This window comes from Phoca vitulina, unplaced genomic scaffold (assembly GCF_004348235.1).
Source record: "Phoca vitulina isolate PV1807 unplaced genomic scaffold, GSC_HSeal_1.0 scaffold15, whole genome shotgun sequence".
In the NCBI taxonomy this organism is placed as follows: Eukaryota; Metazoa; Chordata; class Mammalia; order Carnivora; family Phocidae; genus Phoca; species Phoca vitulina.
In genome coordinates this window covers 12,755,493-12,778,888 of record NW_022589718.1, presented here as the reverse complement: position 1 = coordinate 12,778,888, position 23,396 = coordinate 12,755,493, and the positions used below count along the sequence as shown (strand labels likewise).

The 23,396-nt window shown below is 40.9% G+C and overlaps 1 non-coding gene across 1 annotated transcript; it reads left to right on the top strand.

The window, feature by feature from the left end:
• The first annotated feature begins 16,259 nt into the window (after positions 1 to 16,259).
• Positions 16,260 to 16,332, top strand: TRNAK-CUU. Its single transcript has one exon. It is a non-coding gene; the product is annotated as a tRNA-Lys (tRNA).
• Positions 16,333 to 23,396: the final 7,064 nt, after the last annotated feature.

The following is a 23,396-nucleotide window of genomic DNA, read 5'->3' as shown; positions in this document are numbered from 1 at the left end:
GAATGGACAAGGCAGAGTGCCAAGTGAAGGAGTGTGGACATCATCCTGCAGATCATGGAAAGTTGCCCAAGTGTTATGCAGGAGATAATTTGATCAAAGGAATATTAAAGACTTTACTCCTCTCCTCTTTGACTACTGCCCAGAATCCACCGAGTCAGGCTTCAAAGAGGTGAATTAGGAGAAAGAAGTAAGATATAGAATGATTTTCTTTTAATAGAAGCAGACAGCTCATTTAAATCAGCCTCAAAGGGCTCCAGGAGTGATGGGAACACCTGGTCACACAGCAGGTGAGGGAGGGATGATCACTTGCACAGTAGCTGAGGAGAGGGCCGACACACCACCACTGAGCAATTAGCAGACTGGGAGAGGGCCTGGGAAAAAGTATCAGGAGCACCTCTATCCCTCCTGGCTACCCTTCACATTGATTGCTTTTTCTCTTGGACAAAAAAACTGAGGAAGCTGTGTTCAGATGAGAATTATTTTTCAGTGTTCTGAAAGAATCTAGGATCCAAAAGTTACTGCATTAGCACATGTAAGCCTAGCTGTAATGCAATAATTTGCATTTATATAGCAACATTCATCTAAGGAAGAACTGTGCTTCCCAGCATTAACTCATTAATCCTCACAGCGTCCTTGTGAAGGAGCTTGTGAGTGTGATTATCTCCATTCCACAAATAAGAAAAATGGAGCTGCTGAGAGGGTAAGTAATTTGGACAAGAATAAGTTGGGTCTACGTAGGGAATTAATACTAGAATTAATAAAAGTCTCTTGGAAACGAGTTATAAATGATTGGTTCAACACAGTTTGGTATTCAGATTTCTCAAAAAAGATTCTGATAAATGAATATCTTGCTTTGGCTTTATAACCAACAGAATCTGATTATTATTCAATCTTTATTCACTCTGATGAATAACAAAATTTGTCTCATGGGCTTCAAAGCCACATTTCTCCCTGACTGATAATTTTAGAGCCCAGAGGTCATAGACTCTGTGAAAGGAATCACAAGATCAAGGGAATAGTAAGAGAAAGTCACTTGGCTTAATAGGTTATCAGCAATTTGTTTTTGGTTTTTGAACCATCCAAAAGGCAACTTTTAAGATGACGATTTGGGTGCAAGTAGTTTCTTCAGACGGTATCCCAGGAAGCATATTAAAGGGTTGGAGAAATAAGACAGAAGAGAGGAAAGTCAATGAATGTTCCTTAGTGGGCAGGTTACAGCAGTGGCGATGGGCTGTCCTCTAGGGACCCACTGGGAGACCCTGCAGACCATCCCTCAGACTTGTGTCACCCAGGAGCAAGGAAGTTTTTAAATTCACCAACTCCTGCCTGTGTTTAGTTGAGGATCGTTCCTGTGGCACCTGTGGTCTGCTCTGTGCCCAGGCTGACAGTTCCGGCAGGCAAGGATGCTGGGAAGCCGCAGCCTAAGTGCCTGACATCAGCTTTTAGTTGCCGAGGTATCGATTTCCAAGACACCCATCCTGAATAAACCTATTGCCAACTGCAGGACACAGCTACTAGCAGCACAGCCGAAAGCAGGCCACCCCCACCCATCGAGTTCCCCTTTTAGAAAGCCATGGGTAACCTGGATCACTGACCACTTGAGTGACCCCCACTTCTCCCTTCCTGCACCCTAATTCCCACTCTTATGTTTTACATTTGCCAATAAAAGAGTGAACCCGAGAAACCCTAGGCACCCTACCCTCGGTCTTAACAAAGGCAGAGCCCAGGTCCGTGCTCCTGACTCCCTTCCTGCACTCATAATGAGAGCCACAAAATGGCCAGTCCGGCCACAACATTGGTTCTAGTCAGAAATGGCTGTGGGGGCTGCCACAAGGAGTATGGGCCAGGGTGAGCAGCTTAGGCGTCTCTAGCCCAAAGCATCACTATCGCCAGCCTGGGACCAACGCAACAGAAGCCTTGAGCAAGTAAGGGATTTCACAACTGAGACTGCTGGTGACCTCAGGGGTGGGGGTGGGGGTGGGGGCAAGAGGACAGGATGCACTGCTACAACATTTGCCTACTCAGCATGTATTGAATACCTACTATGTGCCTGACACTTTTCTAGGTGTAGGGCTGCAAGATAACGAAGATACGGGGATTTCTCTGAAACATAAATCCTCGTCATGACTTTCTCTAGAACCAACCTTCGGTAGTTCAGATCCGCTTCAAGCTGGTACAGTATTACAGGAGATACGGAGACATTTGTAAGCTCGGGATGGAAAAGCATTGAACAGCCTTAATGTATTCTATTCAGTTTGGTTTGACTGAGGGAGTGGTTCCCCAGCCTGCTTCCCTCGTCTCTCCTCCCATCTCAGTGACAGGGCTTTGGCTTCACGCTAGACCATGGCAGAGTCCTCTTGTTTTATGAACTCCCTTTCACCGTGTTTCAATTACTTCTTCCCCAGTAGGCACAATATCTATTCATTTGGTTTACTTTATCTCTCCTAGATTGAATCACAAATATACTTGCTTTTCTCCTGTTAACTTCTTTGCTTGTGTGTGTGTGTGTGTGTGTGTGTTTTCTCTTTTCAACCTGATTCTCCCTTTTAAAATTCTGTCCGATGACCGTGAGTTCATTTGGGACTTTACCTTCCTATTCTAGTGCCTGCATAATGACTGCCCTTCCATGGCAATTTCTGGTCTCCAAATTTACTGATATTTTAATGTAATGCTGATACTTTCTGCTCCTTTCTGGTTTCCAAGATGAAGCTAGGTGAATCTTTCCTTGGGTTAGTAGAGAGTGAGAAAAGACAATCTCTGTCCACTCTGCCTCACAAATGTATCCCAGGTAGCATTTATGGATTTTATTTATTTTTATTTATTTCTTCACTTGAGGGGGGGGAGAGAACACAAGCAGGGAGGAGGTGCAAAGGGAGAGGGTACAGCAGACCCCCCCTGCCTAGCATGGACCCCCCTCCTTGACGCAGGGCTCCATCCCTGGGATCAGGACCCGAGCCGAAGGCAGAGGCTTAACCAAATGAGCCACCCAGGTGCCCCACATTTGTGGGTTTTATTTTTTTATTTTTTAAAGATTTTATTTATTTATTTGACAGAGAGAGACACAACGAGAGAGGGAACACAAGCAGGGGGAGTGGGAGAGGGACAAGCAGGCTCCCCGCTGAGCAGGGAGCCCGATGCAAGGCTCGATCCCAGGACCCTGGGATCACGACCTGAGCCGAAGGCAAACACCTAATGACTGAGCCACCCAGGCGCCCGCATTTGTGGATTTTAAACATGGCTTCAGGAATCAGCCTTCCTTTTCCTGACCGTTGTTTGGCCTAATGGAATAATGATGACAAGATCCTCAGTTGAACCTGGGGGCACAGGTGGTTTGTTATCTTGCCAAAGTGGTATTTCTGCTCAATATTTGATCATGTGGTTATATTTCCAGACAGTTTTGTGAAGAAGGGAAATAAAAGAATTTGGGGTGGTGGGGGAGGATTCAAGTTATATTTCCATTAACTGCATGGTCATGCAGTGAGTGACTATGATTACCATCGTGCAGCTATCTTCTTGGCCATCTGTGTGCTTTCTGGTTAAGGTGAGGCATGAAGAAGCATGTGCGTACCTCCAGTGATAAAGCAAGGACAAAGTCACGCGAGCCTGGAGGGTGCTCGCCATTGTGTGTTATCCGCGCCTCACATAGGAGCTCTGAAAGCTGAGAGTTTCATGTTCTATCTGTCTGATTTGGGAGCTCTCTTCTACTGTGACAGTGAACATCCAGAAAAGACAGAGAAGGTATATTTATGTAATTCTAGCCCACAAAAGTTAGCTCTTTCTCCCATAAAAACAGTCTGAGAAGGTGATGTAGTACAAGGCCAAAGACACAGATTCAATCTATAACTCACACACCGAATGTTCTCATTTTGGTAGCACTTGGCAGTCCATTATGTTAATTTTGGGGGCGGGGAAAGGAGAAGGGGAGTGTTGATGTCATTTGTTTATCATTTCAGACGACAATTCTACATGGGAGTCTCAAAGTCTTTCAAGAATCTTGGCCAAAAAGGAAAGGAGAGAGAGAGAGATTGGTAGCTATAGAGAGATGCAGGGTCAAAGCCCAGCAGACCACCAAGGAAGCAACCCCACTCTAAAGGGATATCATCAAATACAGTTAGAAAATTTTGTCTGTCTTTAGTCTGTAAATGATTCCATTGATTTTCTTTTTTTTTTTTTTTAAGATTTTATTTATTTATTTGAGAGAGAGAGAGATAGTGAGAGAGAGCACAAGCGAGGGGGACGGGGCAGAGGGAGAGGGAGAGGGAGAAGCAGGCTCCCTGCTGAGCAGAGAGCTCGATCCCAGGACCCTGGGATCATGACCTGAGCAGAAGGCAGGCGCTTAACAGACTGAGACACCCAGGTGCCCCGATTTTCATTTTTTTTGGCAAAAATGTCCCAGTGTCTAGTCTGTACCCTTTCTGGACATCTGTTTTTTTGCCTGCCCAACGTCTCTCTTCCCATTTGGTAACGGGACTTAATTCTCTTAGGGAGTCACTTCTCCCCCTCTCTCAGTTCAAGTGGCTTAGGTGGGGCTGATTTTCTCTCCTTGCTCTACAGGTGAGAACACGTCTCAGGCTTGGGTAATCAGAGCATTCCATCCGCCCTAGACAAGGTAATTGGCTCAGGAAATGGTCCCGATCCAAGCCAGACCATGAAATTAGCTCCAGAATTTTTATTGGAACTTTTGGGAGAGATCATTCTCTTTCTGCTGTTGTTGCTAAGGTGCTGGGCTATAAGCCTGGAGCTGTGGGTAGTCACCTTTATCATCATCTGGGGAGAACCTGCGTGAGAATAAAATTACCGCAGGGGAAACCACAGCCAATAGGTACAGACAGAAGTCATGATGACCATGAATATTTCAATCTAGCAATGACTAAAATAAAAAAAAAATTATCCCTTGACTTTTCAGTTACATGAGCCAATACATTTTTTCTTTTTCTCTCTTTTTCTTTTGCATAAGCAAATTTGAGTTGCCTTTCTTGTGCTTGAGAACCAAAGAAATCTGGCTAATATAACCCTTTATTGATCAATGGCTTTTTCTTTCCGTTGCTCTATTTGATTGGTCTATTTTTAATATAAGCTTAGCCTTTTTTATTGTGGTAAAATATACATCACATAAAATTTTCCATTTTAACCATTTTAAAGTATACAGTCCAGTGGTATTAAATACATTCATAATATTGTACAATTATCACCCTATCCATTTAGTTTAACCTTTTTAAAAACATAGGGTTTCAGGTAAATTTTCTTCTTTATAATCTGTTTCCTAAGAGATCAAGTCAATTACAATAATGCTGAATTAAAACCATTATATGAAATTAACTTACACCAGCAATACTGTGGGGGCCAGGAAATACGCCGTCCACAAGTCACAAAGGAGCTATTTCTCCCTATTTCATATTGAGTGGACACAATCTTGTTGCTCCCTGAGTACCTCTTACTCTAATTATCTTAGTTTGGGCTGCTCTAACAAAATACCATGGACTAAGTGGCTTAAACAACAAACATTTATTTCTTACCGTTCTGGAGGCTGGGAGGTCCAAGATCAAGGTGCCCACTGATTCAGTTCCTGGTTCGATCCCTCCTCCTGGTTTGCAGATGGCCACCTTCTTGGTGTATCCTCACATGGCAGAGAGAGAGAGAGATTGTCTCTCTCATGTCTCCTCTTAGAAGGGCACTAGTTCCATTCATGAGGGCTCCACTCTCATGACCTAATTACCTCCCAAAGGCCTCATTTCCAAATACGATCACATTGGACATTAGAGCTTCAATATATGAATTTTGGCAGACATGTTAGTCCACAGCACTAATATTAGGATTATAGAAAGGTCCAGGACAAGGAAAGTCTTATTAAGTAATGAAAGCAGACTAGGACTCATCATCAGAGATACCGATGGATGTGTAAATACTATGGGATTCCCACTGGCAGATCAAAACCCTCCAAGTCCTTGACAGTGTGATTTGCAGTATTCTCACTTTTCTGAGTCTTTAAAAAATAATTTTGAAAGCATTTTAAAACTTGGAAAAAAATTAGAGCAAAGAGAGTACAAGGCACTGAAGTGATTTGGTGATGGGAAATACATATGAGACTATAGTAAGATGGCCTGTGTGTGTGTGTGTGTGTGTGTGTGTGTGTCTGCAGTGGAGTTGTGGTGGTTGGGGGGTGGTGCAGAATATAGAGAAAGCTGAAAAAAAACACCGTCTCAGGCTCAACTGGGTAACCAGTGGTGGCCTTCACTTAGAATCCTAAGGGGATGTTAAAGGCAATATTTCACTTCCCATCCTTCAAATATGCCTGTTTCCTTTGCTCTCTCTATTGTCCCTCTCCGTCTCTCTCCTGACACACTTTCTCTCCCACATGTGCCCTTATCCCTTTCTTCCTCTCCTTTTCCTCGGTCCTGCACATAATACCGGAGGCAGCAGCAGATAACACTTCAGCATGTCCCCAAAGCCCTTTACAAACCCAAAATGAGTCCATTAAGGCCAAGAATCTCCTTGGTTTCCCAAAGGATTTGCCCTGTTCTCCTGGCTAGCTGCATGGAGTTCAGAAATCATATTCACTGGTACATGGACGTGAAATTTCCTTGTAGATTTTGGGTTATTGTGCTTTCAGGAGTTCTGCTATTTCAAGACCTCAGGATTCTTTCAATGGAAGATTCAGGGGAAGTGATAATGGTCCCCGTCAAGAATTCTCATTAAAAGTGGGAGTAATATATTTTTTCCCCAATTCTTAAGGGCAATAGAAGGAAGTAGTGTTGAAAGGCAATTGAGAGTAGTTCACCATGATCAAAATAGCTGCCTTGCTTGGTACTCGACATATAATTCCTTTGTCATGTTGGGGTTAATGTGTTGAATCCAGGTTTGGTTAATGTGCTGCAGCTGTTGTGGAATACACCCCCATATGAACAGAGTGAGAGTTTTCTCTGAAGGAATCAGTTTTTCCTGGGGTCGTTTATCCAATTGACCTTAACTCAATAAACCAGAACTTAGAATGTATAACAGGGAACATGTGTCCCATCTGGGGTCTTGTCCTTGTTAGATTCTAAAGAGGGTTTTTCAGGGTGGTGTCTGGGTGTGGGCTCCTGGATAAGAGATGCAAAGATGGTGAGTATCATGTCTACTCATGCTCCATGGAGTGGAGCTCAGACACTTGACCACAGCTAACTACAAAGTGAGGTTGAGAAATGTAATTTAGCCGTGTGCCCAGGAAGAAGAGAAAGGCGGGTTTGAGTAGTAGCTGACCAATCTTTATTGCAAACAACTGCTCAAATATTTTCTACTCCCATTTTCTTTTCTTTTTTAAGATTTTTATTTTAATCTTTTAAAAAGATTTTATTTATTTATTTAAGAGAGAGAGAGACGGGGAGAGCACAAGCAGGGGGAGGGGCAGAGGAGAGGGATAAGCAGACTCCCCACTGAGCACAAAGCCAGAAACCCAACTCGATGCAGGGGCTCAGTCTCAGGACGCTGGATCATGACCTGAGCTGAAGTCAGAGGCTTAACTGAGCCACCAAGATGTCCCTAAAGATTTTATTTTTAAGTAATCTCCACGACCAATGTGGGGCTCAAACTCACAACCCAGAGATCAAGGGACACATGCTCTACCGACTGAACCAGCCAGGCGCTCCTCTACTTCCATTTTCTTTCTTTTTCCTCCATAACATTTTAAGACCATGTAATATGCTATATATTTCACTTACTTATTTTGTTTTGTTTTTTTAACTGTTTTTTTAAAAGATATTATTTATTTATTTGACAGAGAGAGACAGCAAGAGAGGGAACACAAGCAGGGGGAGTGGGAGAGGGAGAAGCAGGCTTCCCGCTGAGCAGGGAGCCCGATGCGGGGCTTGATCCCAGGACCCTGAGATCATGACCTGAGCCTAAATCAAGAGTCGGACGCTCAACTGACTGAGCCCCCCAGGCGCCCCTGTAAGGATATCTTTTAGATTGCCTGTGTGTCCTTTCCAAAAGATGTCTTTTCATTTGAACTAAATGTGACTGTAGTTCTTTTCTCCTCTGACTCCTATAAAGAGCCTAGATTGAGACAGTACTTGCCTCATGAAATAGACTAGGAGGTGGGAAAAGACATTAGCAAGCAAACCGTACCTTTTAGGACACATTATTTTGTGGTATACTGTGCATTAATTCTTCCTCTTTTACTATTCCCCAAAGTATAATACTTTCTAATTTTCCGGCTTTGTCTTAGGTGTGTCTAGGGAAATTAAGAATGATGTATATATGTCTAGGGTAATATGGCAGAAACTACTAACTGTCCAACAAAATCCATTCTCTGCTTCTTCCATAATAAAAAACTTACACTAGACCACAGCTGCAAAGGTAGGTACTACATTTCCCAGCTTCCCTTGCAGCTAGGCATGCCCTGTACCTAAAGTGTCCCCGTGGAATGCACAGAAGTGATCTCTGTGACTCTTCACTTGCTTATGAGAAAATCCATAACTTCGGGTAAACATTCTTTTCTCTTGCCAGTTCCCCGGGAAGATGAAGACCAGAGTGACCTTGGAAACCACACACTGAGACTGCAGGGCAGCTATCAGCCTGAGTCCCTGAAGAATCATGTAGACATATTTGGTTACCAAGCTGGACCATCATTGGGACTGTTGTGAGAGACAGAAATAAACTTCTTACAATGGCTTATTGTTTTTTGGTGTCTTGTAATAGTAGATTAATGAGAATTCCCAAAGAGAAAGTGAGTTTTGAGGTCAAAGCCAAGGCCTCTTCTCCAATATGGCACAATGATTAGAATCATAGACTTTGGGAATCAAACTGCCTGGGTTTCATACTGGACTTCTTCACTTACTAGTTCCAACTTACTAGCAAACTGGGAAGTTTAGTTAATCTCTCTGGGCCTATGTTTTCTCTTTTCTTATATGAGGATAAAAGTAATACTACCTCAGAGGGTTATTGTGGGGATTAAATGAGATAATGTATGTGAAGAGCATGGTAGGAGTTCAAGAAACAGTAGTGATTATGATTTTTTAAAAAAAAATATTTTATTTATTTGACAGAGAGAGACACAGTGAGAGGGGGAATACAAGCAGGGGGAGTGGGAGAGGGAGAAGCAGGCTTCCTGCAGAGCCGGGAGCCCGATGCGGTGCTCAATCCCAGAGCCCTGAGATATGACCTGAGCTGAAATCAAGAGTTAGATGCTTAACTGACTGAGCCACCCAGGTGATCCTAGCTTTGGTTTTTCTAAATCAATCATGGGTAGACACTGAATGTTATAATCTCTGGCTCTTCCAAATCAGACATTCTCATTTTTTAAAATTGAGGTACAACTCACAAACAATAAAATGAACAAGCTGTAAGTGTATAGATCAATGAGCTTTGAAAAACATATATATCAGTGTAAGCACCACCCCAATCAAGATATAGAACATTTCCATCATTTCAGAAAGATCCTTCAGGCCTTTTCCAGTCCATTCCACTCCCAGTGGCAACCACTAAGCTGATTTCTATCATCATAGCTTAGTTTTGCCTACTCCAGAATTTTATATGAATGGAATCATACAGTGTCTGGATTCTTTCAAGCAACTTCAGGTTTTTGAGATTCATCCATGTTCTTGTGTATATCATGTCAAAGATAAAACTAAATCTGAGGCAAAATTAACAAAGACGTTTATTCCTTTACTCTTGGCAAGGGAGCCCATCTGTCATCACTTTTGCTTCAGCAAGGATTCAGATATATTAGAAGGGAAAGTAAGTTTTAGGGAGCAAAAAAGAGGAAATACTGAACAGTCCCTGACTGGGAAGTTTTCTATTAAGGTGGGATTTGGAGAAGCAGGGAGACTTTCTAATTGGTTTTCAAGTATTTTGTAGTCCTTGGTACCCTGCAAGGGGCAATGTGAGCAGTTTGGGGACATTTCAAAAGAGGAAGGAGTGTTCAGTGTTAGATGGAGGGTATTCTGTGGCCAGCCATTTCCTGGGACAAGTTGGGATCCATGGATGTTTGTGGGTTTTTTTGGTGGTCAAATGGTCATAATGGTCTTTGGGGAATAGCTGCAATGATGTAATTTGGTCCATTTCATTGCTGAATAGTATAACATTCAACATACCAGGCCATTCTATAGTGAACCACAATCCACTTATCCATTGATGAATTCTCTACTAAGAAAATTCAATATACACCCAAGTTGTTCAGTTAATAAGATTCATATCACAAAGGGATTCTTCAATTTCAAAAAAATGTTCCACAGACACCCTTAAATAGGAATGACCCTAGCAACACTTAGAAAGTAAATCTATTTACATAAAGTCAGTTAACATGTTTTTTAATGTAAAGATTTTATTTAAATACTGGAGTTCTATTCTAGAAGACCTTTGGTAAAATTACTTTTTAGTCCTGAGCTTATTGATTCTCATTATACATTCATTTCCCCTTCTCTTTTGGGAAAAAAAAATAGAAATACAAAACTGTGACTGTTGACTAGTTTTCTTAAGCAAGTCTCATCAAGATCTGCGTGCACTCTTCTTGGAAAAAAAATCTGCATTATCACCACAAATGGAATGTGTGAGGTTTGCCAAGTTCCTTTGGGAAATCACTAATATTTGTGCTAATATTAGTATAAACTGAACTATATTAATATTGTACTAGTATTTGAACTAACAGAAATAATATTAGTACTAAAGAATAGAGAGGGACCCATCCACTGCACCCTTCTTAACCCTTCTTAACTGTAATAGAAATACCATCAGATGTCATTGTTACCCATCTTTCCTGCATCAGAAGCTTTTTTTTTTAAAGATTTTATTTTTAAACAATCTCTACACCCCAGGTGAGGCTTAAACTTACAACTCCGAGATCAAGAGTCACGTGTTCCACCAAATGAACCAGCCAGGTGCCCCTGCATTAGTTTTACAAAGGGCCAGATGCTTTCTCCCCTTGTAGTAGAGGAAAACCACTGCAGGTGAGAACCATTGTGTTTGCCTTTTTGTTGAGTGTGGGGAGGGCTACATTTGATTAAACATATGAAGAAAGGAAGAACTCCCATAAACAGAAGGCTAAAACTGGTGTGACAATACTTGAGAGTTGTTTAATTCTGTTTTGGTTAGACAATTAGCAAGTGTTAAAAATTCTTTTTATAGGTCTCTGAGTCTTTTGGCGTTTTAAAACTTTTTTTTTTAAAGATTTTGTTTATTTATCTGACAGAGACATAGCGAGAGAGGGAACACAAGCGGGGTGGGGGGGCGCGGGTGGGAGAGGGAGAAGCAAGCGTCCTGCCAAGCAGGGGCCCAATGTGGGGCTCGAATCCAGGACCCTGGAACCATGACCTGAGCTGAAGGCAGATGCTTAACGACTGAGCCACCCAGGCGCCCGAAACTTTTTTTTATAATTTATTTAAAAGAACCAAAGTTTGGCCTAGCCCAGAAAGGGTATCATCTCTGATTTTACCAAGTGCTTAACATAGGTACTAATTGATCTTTTTATATTTGTCTTTAATAAATCACCACTTCTCCTGAGCAAGTAGAAGAATAGTAATTTGCAAGATTGCATTGTCTACTTTTAAGTCCTCAAGTGGAGTGATTTTTCTCAGAATTCTTTTTTGATTACATGCCTACATTGTACATATCTTTAAAAAAATAAGAAACCAAGATAAAAAGCTTCTGCACAGTGAAGGAAACAATCAACAAAACTAAAAGGCAACCTTTGGAATGGGAGAAGATATTTGCAAATGACATATCTGATAAAGGGTTAGTATCTAAAATACGTAAAGAACTTACAAAACTCAACATCCAAAAAACCAAATAATCCAGTTAAAAAATGAGCAGAAGACATGAATAAATATTTTTTTCCAAGAAGACATACAGATGGCCCACAGACACATGAAAAGATGCTCAATATCACTGATCATCAGGGAAGTACAAATTAAAACTATAATTGGATATCACCTCACACCTGTCAGAATGGCTAAATTAACACAGGAAATAACATATGTTGGTGAGGATGCAGAAAAAAGGAACCCTCTTACACTGTTGATGGGAATGCAAACTGGTGCAGCCACTGTGGAAAACTGCACAGAGGTTCCTCACAAAGTTAAAAATAGAGGAGTGCCTCGGTGGTTCATTTGGTTAAGCATTCGACTCTTGATCTCAGCTCAGATCTTGATCTCAGGGTCATGAATTCAAGCCCCACATTGGGCTCCACACTGGGCGTGGAGCCTACTCAGAAACAAAAAAACAAAACAAACAAACAAACAAAAACAAAGTTAAAAATAGAACTACCCTATGACCCAGCAATTGTATTACTAGGTATTTACCCAAAGGATACAAAAATACTGATTTCAATCGAAGAGATGCATGTACCCTGATGTTTACAGCAGCATTATCAACAATAGCCAAATTATGAAAAAAAGCCCAAATTCCACTGACTGATGAAGATGTGGGGTGTATGTAAATATTATATATATATATAAAGTATATATTATATATATAAAATATACATAACGGAATATTACTTGGCCATGAAAAAGAATGAAATCTTGCCATTTGCAATGGCATGTATGGAGCTAGAGATTATAATGCTAAATGAAATAAGTCAGAGAAAAGACAAATACTGTACGATTTCACTCATATGTAGAATTTAAGAGACAAGATAGATGAACATAGGGGGAAAAAAAGAGTGAGGCAAACCATAGAACAGACTCTTAACTATAGACAACAAACTGCTGGAGGGGGATGTGGGTGGGAGAATAGGTCAAATGGGTGATGGGTTAAGGAGCACACTTGGAGTGATCAGCACAGGGTGTTGTATGTGAGTGATGAATCTCTTAAATTCTACCCCTGAAACTAATATTACACTATATGTTAACTAACTGGAATTTAAATAAAAACTTGGAAGAACAAAAATATAAAAAACAAATAAAGTCGAGCCTTTTTTTTAAAGTCGAACATTTTTTAAAAATAAAAGTTAAAAAAATAAATCATTCGGCATTATTATTTTCATGTAATGGTTACTTTTGTGCTAGATGCCAGGGATACAGTGGTGAGAAGTCAACATTTAACCTGAAAACAAGTTGAAAATACTGTGAACGAACAGTTTCCAAGTGAGAAGTTTGTCGACCTAAGATTTTGCTTTTGGGGAAGAGATACAGAGAAGTGAGGAATAAAGACCTAAGGTGATACTTCTTAAAGTATTTTAATGTTTTCTGGTCCAGAAGCTCATGTTTGGGATTAAAATACTCATCATTCAGAATGGTCCTTTTTTCCTCTCCCCACCATGGAACATTATTTATAAGATGAGTGGCTTTCTTAAAACTTAAAAGAGAGATGGAAGATATAGCTTGAATTTTGTGTAAGAAATCCATAGAACCTACAGGGCAAAGGGCAAAACAAATTTGCTTTATCTTGGTAGAGAAAGTGAATTTTGTTTGAAATCATCCTTTTAAGGTAAAAATGGGCAGAAATTCAAGCTTGAAGGTTTTTTTTTTTTTCCAATGAACGAATTTGCTTTGTTCAGACAACTTTCACAGGTTGGTGATGAGAGCGAGAGAGAAAGCCTCAAATACAAACGCTAAGCACTTGCACTGACCTGTTTCTGTTGCTACCTAATCAGCGGGCTGATAATGTCCAGAACAAGAAGGGATTTCCCTGAAAGAGAAGAGCCGTCCCTTGCTGTTTAAGTGACTATTCCTGTCGGCAACAATTTTCCCAAAGGCAAAAGACACCAGCTAGATGGAAAGCAAAGTTTCTTTCCGTTGTCTGTTCCTCTGTAATGCCAAAAACAATCAGCTGAAAGAACGTGGAGGAAAAAATCTAAGGGACGACTGGTGTTTTGTCTGTACTAGGTGGAGTGATATTTTTAATGAATTGACTGCAACAAATGGTTGTTTTTGCATTGGGGGGGAACAAGTTAAGATTTTAAGACTTACCAACTAACAGACTCTGGTAGCCTGATGATGATGATGGCAGTGGTGGTGGTTGAAGATATTATTATTATTATTATTATTTTAAGATTTTATTTATTTATTTGACAGAGAGAGACACAGCGAGAGAGGGAACACAAGCAGGGGGAGTGGGAGAGGGAGAAGCAGGCTTCCCGCCGAGCAGGGAGCCCGATGCGGGGCTCGATCCCAGGACCCTGGGATCATGACCTGAGCTGAAGGCAGTCGCTTAACGACTGAGCCACCCAGGCGCCCCTGAAGATATTATTTTTTGAGTGTTTACAATGTGCCATACGTTATTCTGCGCATCATTTAATCCCCAATAGTCTAATGAAGTAGGCACTATTATTGTCTTCATTATACAATGAAAAAATGTCCGAGATCGTACAGCTAATATACAGCAGAGCTGGAACATGAACAGGGTTGGTGAGCTTTAAAGATGTGTAAAACATGCCAGAAAAGAGCTCAACCTTGTGAAAATTTAACTTGCAAATGTCTACAAAATTACATGACTTGATATTAAAAGCCTAATAATAATTGGCCAAAAATGCGTTAGATTGAAACAACTTTTTTTCCTGAATAATCATCTTTCGAAAACTTTTACACCACAGTCACCTCATTTTGAAGGGACTGCAGGAGACACTTTTTATGTCTGAAAGTTCTTGAAAGTTGAAAGTGATACCCATCCATTCATGTAAGCTTTCATAGCACGTGTAACAGAATTTTGGATGATAATGGTGATGTGGCTGGGCATGGGGAGGAAAAGAAAAAAAATGTTTGGAATGAGAGTAAGAAATAATGTGTCTTTGAAGACTGTCTTGGAACATCTTTGTTCTTTCTTTCCTATTTTTCTTCTCTCATGGTCACTGCTGAGTGGTGTTTATGCCTCACTAATGCACTTAGAGCAGTCTTTGGTTTTTCAAGTCAAGTCTCTGAAATACGTCCACATTTGATCTTTAATTTGTGTCATTCTATAGAACATAGTCAATTGTATTTGAATTAAAAAAAAAAAAGATTAAAAAAAAAATTTGAGGAAGCCAGCCTATTGCTTAGGTGTTTTACATATGGATAGGCAGAGGTATTTTATATATGCATACCTATGTTTACATAATGTAGTAGCAGAGACTCTTGGGTTACCTGACAAAGATACACGAAGAAAAAGGAGATAAATATGAGAAGCCTTTAGAATGCCAAATGCAAAGGTACTGTGTTGCTGTAGTTCACACACATGACATGTAAAAATGCACTATGGTTTTAAAGATATATTATCTCTTTTTTGGAAGGGATTCACCTTTTAGACAATTGGGTCCCCCTTTTCTCTCGTATCTCACATACATTATCCAAACCCCGTTGGCTCTATCTTCAAGACACACTTATACTCCTTCCCCTTCTCACCATCTCCACTGCTACCCTGGTTCAAGCCACTGTCATCTCTTGCCTGGGTCACTCCAAAAGCCTCCTAACGGTTTTCTCTGCTTCCACCTTGCCCTCTGTGGCTTATTTGGTTCTATGAAAATGTATGTCAGATGGTGGCTCTCACATGCTTAAAATGTTCCAGTAGCTTCTCATCTCACTCTGAGTAAAAGTCCTTAAGATGGTCTACACACCACTGCACGATCTGTCTCCTCTACCCCCTCAACACTCAGATCTTACCTATTCTCTTGTTCACTCTTGCCGACTACCCTGACTTCCCTCCTGTTCCTTCAACTTGCCAGGTACAGTCCTGCCTGGAGGTCTTTGCCCTTGTTCCCCCTGCCAGTAATGCTCTTCCCTCTGCCGGGAATTGTCTTTAAAAAGGGAATGAGTTTGTTAGTCTTCATGGTAGTTCAGGATTGTGAATAGGACAGGAGAGGATCTACACTTTAAAAAATTGGCTTGAAACCAGATTTTCGTAACACAAATTTTGTTCGCATATCACTTATGAAATTTAACACGATTTAAGAAAAGTGATTCTAAGTTTCCAACAGTTTTTTAATGAATTGGTGATAACCAAAGTGATACTTCTATCAGGAGAGAGAGGCATTAACAGTTTGATTTAAATCTATGTAAGCTCCATGAAAGCAGAGAATTGCCTGTTTTATTCATTGCCACTCCCTAGCACTTCAAACACATAGTAGGTACTCAACAAATGTTTCTTGAGCAATTGAACACATTTTGTATATGTCCCCATTACAATTAGTCTTATGGAAGCACATCCCACCCTCATGGATTGGAAGAACAAATATTGTTAAAATGTCTTTACTACCCAAGCAAGCTACACATTTAATGCAATCCCTACCAAAATGCCAACAGCATTTTTCACAGAACTAGAACAAACAATCCTAAAATTTGTATGGAACCACAAAAGACCCTGAATAATGGGGCGCCTGGCTGGCTCAGTTGGTAGAGCATGTGACTCTTGATCTCAAGGTCGTGAGTTCAAGCCTCACATTGGGCCTAGAGCTTACTTAAAAAAAAAAAAAAAAGAGCCTGAGTAGCCAAAGCAATCTTTTTTTTTTTTTTTTTTAAAGATTTTATTTATTTATTTGAGAGAGAGAGAATGAGAGACAGAGAGCATGAGAGGGAGGAGGGTCAGAGGGAGAAGCAGACTCCCTGCCGAGCAGGGAGCCCGATGCGGGACTCGATCCCGGGACTCCAGGATCATGACCTGAGCCGAAGGCAGTCGCTTAACCAACTGAGCCACCCAGGCGCCCGCCAAAGCAATCTTAAAAAAGAAAAGCAAAGTATCACAATTCCAGACTTCAAATTATATGACAAAGTTGTAGTAATCAAAACAGTATGGTACTGGCACAAAAACAGACACATAGATCAATATAGAAAACCCAGAAATGAACCCACATTATATGGTCAACTAATCTTCAGTAAAGAATATCCAATGTGAAAAAGACAGTCTCTTCACCAGATGGTGTTGGGAAAACTGGACTGTAACGTGCAGAAGAATGAAACTGGACCACTTTCTTATACCATACACAAAAACAAATTCAAAATGGATTAAAGACTTACATGTGAGACCTGAAACCATGAAAATCCTAGAAGAGGGGGGACCTGGGTGGCTCAGTCGTTAAGCATCTGCCTTTGGCTCAGGTCATGATTTCAGGGTCCTGGGATCGAGCCCCACATCTGGCTCTCTGCTCAGCAGAGAATCTGCTTCTCCCTCTCCTTCTGTCCCTCCCCACCTTGTGCTCTCTTGCTGGCTCTCGCTCTCTATCTCAATAAATAAATAAAATCTTTTTAAAAATAAAACAAGTTAGCATAGATGGACTGTTATTATGTTTTTGTTACTTAGACTAAGCTACAACTAAGTGCAGCTAGCATTCTAACCAGGGATTGCCCGACGCTGATGGTGGTCCTGTGATTACCTGCGCCATGACCCCACTCGTAGTTACTCTACTTCTTAGCAGACTAAATGTCAACAATGGTCATTTTACTGGTAAAATTAGTGAATTGTAAAATAACATGAAGAAAGTTAGAAATGGGTAATTTCGATGTATTGATTTGTGAGATGTTTCAGAGACACTCCCCACGCTTGCACGTATTGGATATAAAAATCAACAGATTCCTATAGTGTGTATTTCTTCGGTGTGTGACCTTAGGCTCAGAGGATTCTTGTGTTATGTCCTGGCGTGTCTGCCTAGAGTGGTTAGAGCACCTGGACAAAAGAAACAAGAGAGAGAGAGGAAGGAAAGAAGGAAGGAAGGAAGGAAGGAAGGAAGGAAGGAAAGAAGGAAGGAAGGAAGGAAAGAAAAGAAAAGCAGGCAAGCAGGAATTTCTTTGGAGCTCAGAACAAGCAGTATGAATGGCTTTTGTGCTTGCCCTGCTTAGTCAATGGTTAGATGGTGAATGTGTGTGTGTTGGCAGAATGTCGTCCGCGGGGTCCTTTCTTCATAGCCAGGTGCCAAGTTTGTGGGGGAGTGCTAACCTTTATTCCAGGCAAACTTCTTTGGTGGCTACTGTCATCTTTCCAAAAGAACGTAAGTGTTATGCATACTAAAGTGCCTGAGATCAGTTGGCAACACCTCACCATTGTGTGGTACAAAATAAAAGCAATACTAACTTATACAATAAGTGTCAGTCAGTCCAATTATTTTATTTTTTTATTTTTTAGTTTTTTTAAAGATTTTATTTATTCACTTGAGACACAGAGATGCAGAGAGGGAGAGAGAGCATGAACAGGGAGAGAGGCAGAGGGAGGGGGAGAAGCAGTCTCCCCTCTGAGCCAGGAGCCCGATGTGGGGCTCGATCCCAGGACCCTGGGATCATGACCTGAGCCGAAGGCAGACGATTAACCATCTGAGCCACCCAGGCGCCCCTTCAGTCCAATTATTTTAAAATTTATACCACCATAGCTATCAGAGGAGTTTTGAAAGTATTAAACATAGGCTTATTTAATTTTTATTCGTGATTGGCATCCCTGATTTGTTGAAGTCTTAATCAAGGCTCAGATGGCCTCGTATAGAGCCTGGGCAAACCCCCAACGATGAGGTTGTCACTTTAGGCTTCTGGAGAAGAAAAGGTCACTTGGGCATTTTTGTGCCCTGTGACTTGTGGTATCTTTCTCCATGCAAGATGCATCTGACATAGGAAAGCAGATCAGGAACAGGGCAAGAAGGTAACTGAAAGTCAAAGGAAGGTTAGAGCAAAGAACCGTGAAGGGATCTATGAAACATTGAGAAGAATGAGGGGTGAATTGCTGAAAGATATTATTGTTGTCTGGTGCCCTAAGGGCAGCTGACAATAGGCATGATATTTTTCATGTTCCCTTTACACAATGGAAAACCCATGACCTTGCTTTATTTATGAGGCAACTGAATATTCTTACTCTAAAATGAGTTTTCAGACCTCTGTTTGGTATTTGATTAAAGAAAAGCAATCTCTTTGTCAGTTTTCAAGTACCCATTTTCTTCAACCTTTCAGATTTTTTTCTTTGTGAATGTATTAAACCATCATCTTTCCATAATACCTATGAATTTTCAGAAGTGGAGAAATACATCACTGAATTTAATGTATAAAACATGTCTTATTTTAGTCTTTCTCTTTAATTATCATTTTCTGAACCTACACAGCTGTCTATCAAAATGTGCAAATTAAAAATCCTGACCTTGACACAATCAAAATAAGATATTTGGTACATAACTGAATTATGTGTTTATCTTCCATATACCTAATTTATTACCTCACAAAGAATTTATTTGATTTTTGGATATTAAAAAAACCTTCTTTATAAATGAAGTACTGACTTATGCTACAACATGGATGAGCCTTGATTCCATTTATATGAAATGTCCAGAATAGGAAAATCAGTAGAGACAGAAAGTAAGGTAGCAGTTGCCTAAGGCAGGGAAGTGATGAGAGTCGGGGATGGGGGAAGGATGGGGGTTGACAGCAAATGGGTATGGGGTTTCTTTTATAAGGGAGGAAATGTCCTAAAATTAGATAGTAGGGATGTTGGTGAGCAACCCTCTTTTATTTCCCTTTAAGCCTCAGTAAATTTGCATGTAGAAGTATATATCATTTCAAGTACTGACATAGCAAAATCACATAGTTGCATTCAGAGTTACTTGGTGGTGAGACATACTTCTGTTTATACCGCATCTTTCACAAAGTTGGAATATGGCCAGTGATTTCAAATCCATACACAGGGTGCAATGTTTTCTATATAATTAACAAGTGAGAGTTTCAATGACTGATGCTGTGTATCTAGTTTTAGCTCAACCACGAAACCCTCTTTTAAAACCAGGAACTACAACATAAAGAAAGAAATTATATTTAAATAACAATGCTCCATCTGTAGAAAATCAAAGCTGATTACACTAACCCTTCATTTTCTTTGTCCTCATTGCTGAGGACCCCAGCAAGTCAAGACGGATAAATCCCTGTTAGATTTTTTTTCTCCTGCTACCAGATTTTTTTCTCCTGTAATGAATGAATAAATGCACACACACACACAAAGAGATACATTAAAGGAAGTTACTTATGTGAAAGAAAATAACATAGTGTCTAGCATATGGTGGGTATGTGATAAATAAATGATATAGTAGTTTCTGAATAAGTAGAAGGGGGTGTTCTCTGCTAAATAGAAAGCAGTCTTCAGCTTGAAGCTCTTCGCTAATACATAATTGCTACTGCTATACGAGGGATTCAGAATATAATTAGTGATTTTCAGTACTTAGACCTTTGCTTACCGGGCAGGAGCGAAAGGACAGAATAGAGAAAGCAGATGATCCCATTTTTGTTAGTACCTCCGCCTTGTTAGCATGGAGGAAAGAATATCCGATCTGTACGGTAGGCGTTGGTGTTTCTTTCACTCTCCGGCCTCCTTTGAGAACTGTGAGGAAATTTAAAAATTTTCACTCTTCTGTTTTGAGACCTACAAATCAAGCAGTTATAGAAGTAGTGTCCCGAGAGACAGGGACATTTTCCAATTTAGCAGCCCTTCAAGCTGATTTGAGAGAGGCGTGGAGTGCACGGACACCAAGCCAAAACGCTTTTAACAGCAGCAGTAATGGGACACAGAGAGATTAGAGAATTCAGAGAAATCACGAAGCACAGCAAGCTACCTCTGCAATATCATTAAATATCACCATGGTGTTGGTCTTTGTCTCATTCCTGGCACCTAAGAGCTCCTAAAACCCTTGAAATTTCCTAAGTGAAAAGAGCGTGAGAATACAAGTGATAAAGGTGTCTTTGGTTATTCCTAACAAGTTCCTTTTAACTACACCTGACTTTATGTTAATGACCTGACTTTTGGAAAGCCCCTGTGGCTGGGGGCCCGTTGCCAGGGGAACCACCCCTGCACAGAGAGGTTAGAGATTGAGTTCAATCACTAATGGCCAATGCTTTAATCAATGGTGCCCACGTGATGAAGTTTCCATGAAACCCCCAAAGGTCGGGATTCAGAGAGCTTCGGGTTTGGTGGACACTTGGAGGTACTGCAAGAATGGGGAGCCCAGAGAGGGCACGACAGGTCTCCACCACCCTGCCCCCTGGCCCTTGCCCCCTTCTCCATACCTTGCCCTGTGTATCTATCTCCTCCATCTAGCTGTTCCTAAGTTATATTCTTTTAGCATAAACTGATGATCTGGTAAAACAAAAACAGAACAAACAAAAATATCCCCATAGTGGGAAGCATCTAACAACATGTGTCTCCAGCCAGGAGTGGGGTATCTCCAGATCACCTTTAGGTGACTTCCAAGCACAGATACTCGGGCTACAGACTTCCTAAAATCTGGGAGTGCCAACATTTATTTTAAGGTTGCATAGAAAAAAATGAGCTGACCTCCGAACAGAGCGTTTTGTTAATTTACCAATTTCGTTCTTTCATTTAACTCAATAAATTATAAGCATCAATCATGTGCCAGGTCCTGTCTTAGGTACTGGAGATACTCTCTTAAACCAAGACATTAAAATTAATAGCGATGCTAAGAAGGAGATATTATAATGAGAAAATAAAATATATTAGATTTTAGTTGTTTCTAATCTCTCCCATCACCTCTTGGGAGGAAGCAGCTTAGGTTATTACTGGTCTAAGTTCATGCGGATAATGGTCAAAGTGGAAAAACAAATAAATGAAGAACCTGGAGAGCATGGGGAGATCAGTGAGATTGCATCAGAAAAAAGAAGGCTTTACTAGAAGATGACAAAGAATAGATATGGAAAGGAAGTAACCAGGGAGATCGAAGAGCTTGTGTAAATGGAGTTTGTCTGAAACTAATTTTGAAGATCCTGAAGATGGATGGATAAGGGCTTTGTGGCAACTTCTGTGAGTATGGAATTATAGATGAGGAAAGAGGACAAAGAAATTTTGTCTGAAAAAGTGACTCATTCTTTTGCAATTTTCTTTTTTGGTCAAATTTACTTTTTCTAGTTTATTTTGAAGTTCATTGTGCATGGTTTCAGAAAAAGTAAGAGTGTGTACAGTAAGAAGGGCTCCTTTTTAATCTATCACACAGTTCTGCTTCCCTAAGGCACCAATTGTCCATCGTTTCTGGTATGTCCTTCCAGGAATATTTTCTGTATATGAAAGCAACTATGAGTATATTATATATATATATATGTATATATATATATATATATATATATATTTAATTTTTTAGAAAAGATTTTATTTATTTATTTGACAGAGAGAGATAGAGCAGGAACACAAGCAGGGCGAGTGGGAGAGGGAGAAGAAGGTTTCCCACCTGAGCAGGGAGCCCGATGTGGGGCTTGATCCCAGGACCCTGGGATCATGACCCGAGCTGAAGGCAGATGCTTAACCGACTGAGCCACCCAGGCGCCCCTATAATATTTTCCCTTTGTACAAATGGTACCCTACTATATACAGATGAAAAATATGGACACTCTTCTGATATCAAAATTATGATTTTGGGAGAAAATGCACTGTTCGGTACTGAATATAATCAGATAAAGAACCAAAGACTGTGTATTTGCCATAAGTAAGTTCCTTTGGGAAAAAAGCTCTGAGACTCTGAGATTTGTGTGTGAGTTGTTCTAGTGACTTGGTTTCTTAGGGCCTCTCCCTTGATTAATATTCTCTGGTGGATATGAATAAACAGTACAAAGATCTCCACACTTCTTGCCTATTCCCATATGTCCATCCACAGCTTCTTCCCCAGACCTCCCTGTCCTCAGTGTTCCAAGCCTTCTCATTTAAGCTCTTCACCAAACAGTCCAACAACGTGTCCATGTCCACGAGACTCTACAGTCTTTCCTTGGGCCACTTTCCCTTCACACAAGGTGAATGAAGTGCTCCAAGTGAAACTCTGCCCATGGGGAAGACTTCCCTTCACCCTGATCTTCAGAGCCATCCCTGAGAGGATATGTAGTATGGCCACAGTCCATTTCTGACTTGTACCCACATACTGAGCTGAATCATCCATGAACCAAGCCTTGTCTTTTCCCTCTCTGTGAGCTGTTCACCAAGGTCCCCCTACGTAGCCCTAGGTGTGAGCTGTGGGACAGACGGATGGTGCGATAGTGGTGAATGACATGGGGTCTGGGGCAACTGCTTGTGTCGCTTACTTTTGCCCTTTGCCCTTGCTTGTGCTCAATCCCAAAGGTTTCAATTCCCTCTGGGCTGTATTTTGACAGAGAGTGAGATGGTTAGCATAGTCCTCTAATAGACTGGCCTAAGTCAATGTGAACTTTCTGATAGAGATGACAAAGAATGAACTTGACAGCTGACTGGTCACGTACTACGTACCCGAGGCAGTGTTAAGTGAGCTCCAGCAAAGACACCACATCTGGCACTGCAGGTGCAGTTTGGGCCAGGATTTCATTGAGTTTGAGGTAGTTCCTGCCATCTTCCATGATTCAGTTTTGGAAGGAGCCAGATTGGAGAATTAAATAGATGTATGATGTGGGCCGCTAATCCCTACATCCTTTAGGTCTTTAGGGGAGAATTAATTTCTGCCATTCCTCCCTGAAATATATTATTTTTGATTTACTATCTTTGCTCGGGGGGGATAGTTTCAGAGATATAGAATTTGCATTTTCCCCCCC